Source organism: Ovis canadensis, chromosome 5 (genome assembly GCF_042477335.2).
Source record: "Ovis canadensis isolate MfBH-ARS-UI-01 breed Bighorn chromosome 5, ARS-UI_OviCan_v2, whole genome shotgun sequence".
Classification (NCBI taxonomy): domain Eukaryota; kingdom Metazoa; phylum Chordata; class Mammalia; order Artiodactyla; family Bovidae; genus Ovis; species Ovis canadensis.
The window spans coordinates 55,014,794-55,023,789 of record NC_091249.1 but is presented as its reverse complement, the minus strand read 5'-3'; the positions used below and the strand labels follow the sequence as shown (position 1 = coordinate 55,023,789).

The following is an 8,996-nucleotide window of genomic DNA, read 5'->3' as shown; positions in this document are numbered from 1 at the left end:
ATGAAGAGACAGAGGAATACTCAGCAGGTAAAGGAACAGGAGAGTTGCCCACCAAACCAAACAAAAGAGGAAGAAGTAGGGAATCTACCTGAGAAGGAATTCCGAATATTGATAGTGAAAATGATCCAAAATCTTGAAATCAAAATGGAATCACAGATAAATAGCCTAGAGACAAGGATTGAGAAGATGCAAGAAAGGTTTAACAAGGACCTAGAAGAAATAAAAAAGAGTCAAAATATAATGAATAATGCAATAAATGAGATCAGAAACACTCTGGAGGCAAGTGAAATAGAAGATAGAATGGTAGAAATAAATGAATCAGAGAGGAAACAAGAAAAACGAATTAAAAGAAATGAGGACAATCTCAGAGACCTCCAGGACAATATGAAACGCTCCAACATTCGAATTATAGGAGTCCCAGAAGAAGAAGACAGAAAGAAAGATCATGAGAAAATCCTTGAGGAGATAATAGTTGAAAACTTCCCTAAAATGGGGAAGGAAATAATCACCCAAGTCCAAGAAACACAGAGGGTTCCAAATAGGATAAACCCAAGGCAAAACACCCCAAGACACATATTAATCAAATTAACAAAGATCAAACACAAAGAACAAATATTAAAAGCAGCAAGGGAAAAACAACAAATAACACACAAAGGGATTCCCATAAGGATAACAGCTGATCTTTCAATAGAAACTCTTCAGGCCAGGAGGGAATGGCAAGACATACTTAAAGTGATGAAAGACAATAACCTACAGCCCAGATTACTGTACCCAGCAAGGATCTCATTCAGATTTGAAGGAGAAATCAAAAGCTCTACAGACAAGCAAAAGCTGAGAGAATTCAGCACCACCAAACCAGCTCTCCAACAAATTCTAAAGGATATTCTCTAGACAGGAAACACAAAAAGGGTGTATAAACCCGAACCCAAAACAATAAAGTAAATGGTAACGGGACCGTACTTATCAATAATTACCTTAAATGTAAATGGGTTGAACACCCCAACCAAAAGGCAAAGACTGGCCGAATGGATACAAAAACAAGACCCCTCTATATGCTGCTTACAAGAGACCCACCTCAAAACAAGGGACACATACAGACTGAAAGTGAAGGGCTGGAAAAAGATATACCATGCAAATAGAGACCAAAAGAAAGCAGGAGTGGCAATACTCATATCCGATAAAATAGACTTTAAAACAAAGGCTGTGAAAAGAGACAAAGAAGGCCACTACATAATGATCAAAGGATCAATCCAAGAAGAAGATATAACAATTATAAATATATATGCACCCAATATAGGAGCACCACAATATGTAAGACAAATGCTAACAAGTATGAAAAGGGAAATCAACAATAACACAATAATAGTGGGAGATGTTAATACCCCACTCACACCTATGGACAGATCAACTAAACAGAAAATTAACAAAGAAACGCAAACTTTAAATGATACATTAGACCAGTTAGACCTAATTGATATCTATAGGACATTTCACCCCAAAACAATGAATTTCACCTTTTTTTCAAGTGCTCATGGCCTTCTCCAGGATAGATCACATCCTGGGCCATAAATCTAAACTTGATAAATTCAAAAAAATCAAAATCATTCCAAGCATCTTTTCTGACCATAATGCATTAAGATTAGATCTCAATTACAGGAGAAAAACTATTAAAAATTCCAACATATGGAGGTTGAACAACACACTTCTGAATAACCAACAAATCACAGAAGAAATCAAAAAAGAAATCAAAATATGCATAGAAACTAATGAAAATGAAAACACAACCCAAAACCTGTGGGACACTATAAAAGCAGTGCTAAGAGGAAAGTTCATAGCAATACAGGCATACCTCAAGAATCAAGAAAAAAGCCAAATAAATAACCTAACTCTACACCTAAAGCAATAGAAAAGGAAGAATTGGAGAACCCCAGAGTTAGTAGAAGGAAAGAAATCTTAAAAATTAGGGCAGAAATAAATGCAAAAGAAACAAAAGAGACCATAGCAAAAATCAACAAAGCCAAAAGCTGGTTCTTTGAAAGGATAAATAAAATTGACAAACCATTAGCCAGACTCATCAAGAAGCAAAGAGAGAAAAATCAAATCAATAAAATTAGAAATGAAAATGGAGAGATCACAACAGACAACACAGAAATACAAAGGATCATAAGAGACTACTATCAGCAGTTGTATGCCAATAAAATGGACAACGTGGAAGAAATGGACAAATTCTTAGAAAAGTACAATTTTCCAAAACTGAACCAGGAAGAAATAGAAAATCTTAACAGACCCATCACAAGCACGGAAATTGAAACTGTAATCAGAAATCTTCCAGCAAACAAAAGCCCAGGTCCAGACGGCTTCACAGCTGAATTCTACCAAAAATTTCGAGAAGAGCTAACACCTATCCTACTCAAACTCTTCCAGAAAATTGCAGAGGAAGGGAAACTTCCAAACTCATTCTATGAGGCCACCATCACCCTAATACCAAAACCTGACAAAGATGTCAAAAAAAGGAAAACTACAGGCCAATATCATTGATGAACATAGATGCAAAAATCCTCAACAAAATTCTAGCAATCAGAATCCAACAACACATTAAAAAGATTATACACCATGACCAAGTGGGCTTTATCCCAGGATGCAAGGATTCTTCAATATCCGCAAATCAATCAATGTAATTCACCACATTAACAAATTGAAAAATAAAAACCATATGATTATCTCAATAGATGCAGAGAAGGCCTTTGACAAAATTCAACATCCATTTATGATAAAAACTCTCCAGAAAGCAGGAATAGAAGGAACATACCTCAACATAATAAAAGCTATATATGACAAACCCACAGCAAACATTATCCTCAATGGTGAAAAATTGAAAGCATTTCCCCTAAAGTCAGGAACAAGACAAGGGTGTCCACTTTCACCGCTACTATTCAACATAGTTCTGGAAATTTTGGCCACAGCAATCAGAGCACAAAAAGAAATAAAAGGAATCCAAATTGGGAAAGAAGAAGTAAAACTTTCACTGTTTGCAGATGACATGATCCTCTACATAGAAAACCCTAAAGACTCCACCAGAAAATTACTGGAGCTAATCAATGAATACAGTAAAGTTGCAGGATATAAAATCAACACACAGAAATCCCTTGCATTCCTATACACGAATAATGAGAAAGTAGAAAAAGAAATTAAGGAAACAATTCCATTCACCATTGCAACGAAAAGAATAAAATACTTAGGAATATATCTACCTAAAGAAACTAAAGACCTATACATAGAAAACTATAAAACACTGATGAAAGAAATCAAAGAGGACACTAATAGATGGAGAAATATATCATGTTCATGGATAGGAAGAATCAATATAGTGAAAATGAGGATACTACCCAAAGCAATTTACAAATTCAGTGCAATCCCTATAAAGCTACCAGCCACATTTTTCACAGAACTAGAACAAATAATTTCAAGATTTGTATGGAAATACAAAAAACCTCGAATAGCCAAAGCAATCTTGAGAAAGAAGAATGGAACTGGAGGAATCAACTTGCTTGACTTCAGGCTCTACTACAAAGCCACAGTCATCAAAACAGTATGGTACTGGCACAAAGACAGACACATAGATCAATGGAACAAAATAGAAAGCCCAGAGATAAATCCACACACATATGGACACCTTATCTTTGACAAAGGAGGCAAGAATATACAATGGAGTAAAGACAATCTCTTTAACAAGTGGTGCTGGGAAAACTGGTTAAATACTTGTAAAAGAATGAAACTAGATCACTTTCTAACACCGCACACAAAAATAAACTCAAAATGGATTAAAGATCTAAATGTAAGACCAGAAACTATAAAACTCCTAGAGGAGAACATAGGCAAAACACTCTCAGACATAAATCACAGCAGGATCCTCTATGATCCACCTCCCAGAATTCTGGAAATAAAAGCAAAAATAAGCAAATGGGATCTAATTAAAATTAAAAGCTTCTGCACAACAAAGGAAAATATAAGCAAGGTGAAAAGACAGCCTTCTGAATGGGAGAAAATAATAGCAAATGAAGCAACTGACAAACAACTAATCTCAAAAATATACAAGCAACTTATGCAGCTCAATTCCACAAAAATAAACGACCCAATCAAAAAATGGGCCAAAGAACTAAATAGACATTTCTCCAAAGAAGACATACGAATGGCTAACAAACACATGAAAAGATGCTCAACATCACTCATTATTAGAGAAATGCAAATCAAAACCACAATGAGGTACCACGTCGCACCAGTCAGAATGTCTGCGATCCAAAAATCTGCAAGCAATAAATGCTGGAGAGGGTGTGGAGAAAAGGGAACCCTCCTACACTGTTGGTGGGAATGCAAACTAGTACAGCCACTATGGAGAACAGTGTGGAGATTCCTTAAAAAATTGCAAATAGAACTACCTTATGACCCAGCAATCCCACTGCTGGGCATACACACTGAGGAAACCAGAACTGAAAGAGACACATGTACCCAATGTTCATCGCAGCACTGTTTATAATAGCCAGGACATGGAAACAACCTAGATGTCCATCAGCAGATGAATGGATAAGAAAGCTGTGGTACATATACACAATGGAGTATTACTCAGCCGTTAAAAAGAATTCATTTGAATCAGTTCTGATGAGATGGATGAAACTGGAGCCGATTATACAGAGTGAAGTAAGCCAGAAAGAAAAACACCAATACAGTATACTAACACATATATATGGAATTTAGAAAGATGTCAATGACGACCCTGTATGCAAGACAGCAAAAAAGACACAGATGTGTATAGTGGACTTTTGGACTCAGAGGGAGAGGAAGAGGGTGGGATGATTTGGGAGAATGGCATTCTAACATGTATACTATCATGTAAGAATCGAATCGCCAGTCTATATCTGACGCAGGATGCAGCATGCTTGGGGCTGGTGCATGGGAATGACCCAGAGAGATGTTATGGAGAGGGAGGTGGGAGGGGGGTTCATGTTTGGGAACGCATGTAAGAAAGATTTTAAAATAAAAAATAAAATTAAAAAAAATAAAGCAGTGCTAATCAAAACTGGAATGAGATCACCTCACATCTGTCAGTGTGGCCATCATTAAAAAGTCTACAAATAATGATAGAGAGGATGTGCAGAAAAAGGAACCCTCTTTCACTGTTGGTGGAAATGTAAACTGATTCAGCCACTACAGAAGATAGTATGGAGATTCCTTAAATAACTAGGAACAAAACCACCATATGACCCAGCAATCCCATTACTATGCATATACCCTGAGGAAGCCAAGATTGAAAAGGACACATGTACCGCAATGTTCTTTGCAGCATTGTTTACAATAGAACATGGAAACAGCCTGGACGTCTATCGATAGATGTAGGGATAAAGAAACTGTGGTACATATACACAATAGAATATTCCTCAGCCATAAAAAGGAATGCATTTCATTTGAGTCAGCTCTAACGAGATGGATGAATCTCGAGCCTATTATACACAGTGAAGTAATACAGAAAGAGAAAGATAAATATTGTATATTAATGCATATATATGGAATCTAGAAAGATGGTACTAATGAATTTATTTATTTGCAGGGCAACAGTGAAGAAACAGACATAGGGAACAGACTTATGGACACGGGTGGGGGGAGGATAGGGTGGGATGTATGGAGAGAGTAACATGGAAACATGTGTTACCATATGTAAATTAGATAACCATAATTTTCTGTATGACTCAGGGAACTCAAACAGGGGCTCTGTATCAACCTAGAGGAGTGGGATGTGGGGGGAGATGGGAGGGAGGTTCAAGTGGCAGGGAACATATATACACTTATGGCTGATTCATGTTGATGTTTGACAGAAAATCCTGTTAATTTCTGTAAAGCAATCATTCTTCAATTAAAAAAATACATTCAGTTCTAAGATAAACATAAAAGAAGTAATGTACATGAAGGCCATACTTAACACTGAAAGTTAAGGATTATCATAATAAAAATGTTACAGTATGAGATAAATGCTATAAAGTTCTATAGTAATCAGTTTACAATACATATAAATCATATTGTGCTGCATATTTAAATATATGGTGCTGTATGTCAATGATCTCAGAAAGTGAAGAAGCATTTATTAAAAAGAAAGAATAAAAATGCAAAAACATCACTGAAAGAACAAATAGCTGTTTTCCTTTAGAGGTCTTTATTAAATCATAAATGTACAACAACTTCTTAATACTACAAGACATTTCAGTTTTTAAAAACAGAAACTTTGTGAGAAAAAATCTTGAAAACAGGTTCACATGTCACTGGACACTAAAAAAAATTAATGTTATCAAGGAAGGGATGCTTCTATCCTCTTGAAAGAAACAAAAAGTTGGGAACTGTCTCAAAAGCAATTTTTTTCATTCTTTCCTCCATAGTAAGGTGATGTTCTTAAGCAAACCAATCCATTCACAAATGACTGTCTGCATCTGTTCTGGTGTCTTCTGCTACATCACTGCCACAGTCATGGCATGACTGAGAAGAGTTTCCTTAAAGTCATTAATTATTTGGATAACTTAAAGCTGCCCTATTACCTCTGGGCTCTTATCCTCTCCTCTTTATACAGTCAGAAAGTGAAAGTGAAGTCACTCAGTCGTGCCCAACTCTGTGACCCCATGGACAGTAGCCTGCACCAAGCTCCTCTTTCATCCATGGGATTTTCCAGTCAAGAGTACTGGAGTGGGTTGCCATTTATACAGTCCACATAAAATAGGAAGCTAAAGATCCTCTTGTCAATCCATATCCAAGTCTTCCACCACCATAAACTCCTTTTCTTCCTCCATAACCAGGGCTAACCCCCAAATTGCCACTTCCTGGTCATCCTCCACACCTATTATAACCATGACCAAGTCCACTGACCACTTCTCAATCCATCAGATCGTCCTCCAAAGCTACTTCGTTGTCCTGACCCTGGTCCAACATTTCCATCATCACCAGGAGAATCTCCCAAACCAGCTTTGTCTCCCCTTCCACTTCTAGAACTCTGGACTTGTTGCCTTTTAGGTCGAGAAAAGGCCTTTCTTACTTCTGCATGATGGCCGTTGATGGTATGGTTTTTCTGCAACACAATCTTATCCACGGGATCATGGTCATCAAAAGTCACAAATGCAAAGCCTCTTTTTCTTCCAGACTCTCTATCAGTAATTATCTCAATGGCATCGATTTTTCCATATTTCTCAAAGTAATCTCTAAGATGATGTTCCTCAGTATCTTCAATTCCACCAACAAACAGCTTCTTCACAGTTAGGAAAGCCCCTTGCTGTCCAGATTCCTCTCTTGGGATAGCGCGTTTGGGGGCAATTGTTTTCCCATCAATAGAATGAGGTCTGGCGGCCATGGCAGCATCCACTTCAGCCATGGATAAAAAGGTGACAAAACCAAACCCTCTTGATCTTTTGCTTGCAGGGTCCCTTATGATCTTACAGCTTGTAAGCGTTCCCCACTGCTTGTAGTAGTTCCTCAGACTTTCTTCTGTGGTTTCAGAGCTCAAGCCACCAATAAAGAGTTTACGGAATTGTTTTTGTTCCTTCTTCTTCCTCCAAGAATTAACAGTTTGGAAACTTTGCTCGCTCTCGGATTCCATCACTCCAGCCATTTTCCTGGTGAGGAAAGGTGAGGGAGATGAGGGAGGTCGCTGGGAAAGCTCAGCAACCTGACTGTTCACAATGCTGAGGTAACAAGAAACTAGAACCTAACTCACCCCAGATCTGAGGGGAGAACAGCCACTGCTCCAGGAACACCTCCTAAGAGCACCTTCACAATCACCTGGTGCCACTCTTTAAAATTCTTGAGCACCTTTCAATTTTCCTGCAAAAACATCATTTACATGAATGATTTTTCCTGATTCAGGAATCCAAATTAATATTACACTTTCTATTATGGTGGACTGCAATCATATCTTTTCAAATCATTTTTCTCTGTGTAATCTATTTTAAGACTCATGTTGATGTATGGCAAAACCAATACAATATTGTAAAGCAATTAACCCCCAATTAAAATAAATAAATTTATATTAAAAAAATAAAAATGCACACAAAGAAAAAAAAAGACCCCAGCCACAATAATCTCTTTAAGATGTAAAGCTAATCAGTGTACCCTTTCTTTTAAATTTCTGTCCACATTGGTATTTTTAAGGGGAGAAAAAAAATAAAATTCCATTCCTGCTGTTCTGCCATAATTATTAACACTGCCTCTTAAAACACTCAAGATGTTTGAGTCTGGAGGGAAAGTTACTTGATCCTCTCATTTACAGAACACCTAGTATTATGACAAGTTGCAGACTAAAACCCAGGATTCATAATTCCACTTAACAAAGTTACTGCCCCAATTTATTTTAATCCTGATGAGATAAAAGTGTTAGTAGACTAAAGAATGTCTACTCTAGTGCAAGGTATGAATAAGGATTCTGACAATTAGTAAGGCCAATGCAGAGATAGGAGACATAGGGCAAGAGTGGAAAGGCAAAAGGGAGGGAGAATTAACTACAATTTCAGATGATGATGAGATTATGGGAAATCTGACTCCTGATATCTGAGCAAAGAAAAAAAAGGATGGGGGTAGAGTTCCCTGGGGGTCCAGTGTTTAGGACTCATCACTTTTACTGCTGTGGCCTGGATTCAATCCCTGGTTGGGGAACTAAGATACCAAAACATAAAGGGAAGAAAGGAAAACTGAGAAAAAAACATTGTGATTAAGGAATTTTAAGAGAGAGAGAACAATTTATGCAACACAGGGATAAACACTACTTTGCTTTCCAGGGATGTTGATTTTAAAAACTGAAATGTTGGGGCTTGCCTGGTGTCCAGGGGTTATGAATACTCTTGCCAATGCAGGGGACACAGGTTTGATCCATAGCCTGGGAAGATTCCTCACACCATTAAGCAACTGAGCCCACACCCTAGAGCCCTTGAGCTACAACGACTGAATCCCATATACCTTAGAGCCCATGCTCT

At 37.4% G+C, this 8,996-nt stretch overlaps 1 pseudogene; it reads right to left on the bottom strand.

Annotated features, from left to right (window-relative positions):
- Window positions 1-6,877: 6,877 nt before the first annotated feature.
- LOC138441595 (heterogeneous nuclear ribonucleoproteins A2/B1 pseudogene) lies at window positions 6,878-7,639 on the bottom strand (annotated as a pseudogene).
- Between the last annotated feature and the right edge of the window lie 1,357 nt (window positions 7,640-8,996).